Source organism: Salvelinus sp. IW2-2015, unplaced genomic scaffold, assembly GCF_002910315.2.
Source record: "Salvelinus sp. IW2-2015 unplaced genomic scaffold, ASM291031v2 Un_scaffold1216, whole genome shotgun sequence".
Lineage (NCBI taxonomy): Eukaryota > Metazoa > Chordata > Actinopteri > Salmoniformes > Salmonidae > Salvelinus > Salvelinus sp. IW2-2015.
In genome coordinates, this window is record NW_019942783.1 from 272,333 (window position 1) to 273,838 (window position 1,506).

Consider the following 1,506-nt stretch of genomic DNA (forward strand, 5'->3'; position numbering starts at 1 on the left):
CTTCTCACATCATGGAATCTCCCTCCTACACACTGCTGTGACATAACCATAAACATTGTACCTGAAACAGCGCAACGGATTCGCCACAAAAGCTCAAACAGGATAACTGATATATCCTAACATGACCTTGTCGGGTAAAGACTCTGACTCAAAACTCAAAAGGACTGACAGTGACTCCTCTGTTTCACCACGCTCCCCACCAGGTCTGTGTCGCACCAAACAGCGGGCTTCACAAACACCGGAAATCTTCAACTTCAATTGCYCCACTGCCACACTTAACGCTATCCCAGAAATCACTCCTTTCAATGGTGCCCTGTTCCTAAGAGCAAAGCACAAAATAGATCTTGACCCAAGTTGCGTGACACGGAGCGCCTGCTCCGTCTGGTCAGAAGAAACATAAACAAAAAGAAAAAGTCCACTTCAGGTTACCTTCATGGATTCTAATGCACCCAACTCATTTCCCACCAATCTTGAAACCACAAATGGATCTGCCAAAAGGCAAGGGTCCACTTTCTCCAAAAATGTCACTCCTATTGAACTAGATTATTTTGTATTTTGTCCAACGATGTCAAGCTCTTCACCACACCTTCCACCTCACTTAACTCGCCCTCATTCACTTCAATTWCTCCTCTAGAACTCAGTCTGGCTCATGGYTCACTCTGTTTGACACTAATCATCCTCAACACCCTATAATTTTTATTGCCTTCTTCCTCAGATTCAAATCCATCTTCTGCTTTCTTCATTCTCTTCAACCACCTCTTCCTCTTTTTCCGCCTCCATTCCTCCTCAGAAATCCACATTTCTGTGTCCCTGTCCCAATATTCCTGCTCTTGTTCCATGATTCYTCTTCAGAACCCCTTTCAAGTGAACCGTTCCAACCAGCCCTCTCTGCTTCTTCTTCTTTGGGATTGGATTGGCGGATCACATCCAACTTTTAAGGTGCATACACCACCTACTGTACTGGAGTGTAAGGCCAGTCACAGCCTACCAAAATGTAATTATCTTCATTAGTCCTGTTCCTCTAAGAAAGTGAAATACCACTTCCCTCCCATTTACTCCCCCCAAACTCCAACCCTGTCCAGCCTCTCTAACCGTTTCACACAATCTCTCCCTATCTACATTACCAGTCAAGGGTTTTTCTTAATGTTTTACTATTTTCTACATTGTAGAATAATAGGGAAGACATCAAAACTATTAAATAACAAATATGGAATCATGTAGTAACCAAAAAAGTGTTAAACAAATCAAAATATATTTGAGATTTKAGATTCTTCAATGTAGCCACCCTTTGCCTTGATGACAGCTTTGCACACTTGGCATTCTCTCAACCAGCTTCATGATGTAGTCAACTGGAATGCATTTTAGTTAAAAGGTGTGCCTTGTTAAAAGTTAATTTGTAAAATGTCTTTCCTTCTTAATGCGTTTGAGCCAATCAGTTGCGTTTTGCAAGATAAGGGTGGTATACAGAAGATATCCCTATTTGGTAAAACACCAAGTCCATACTAT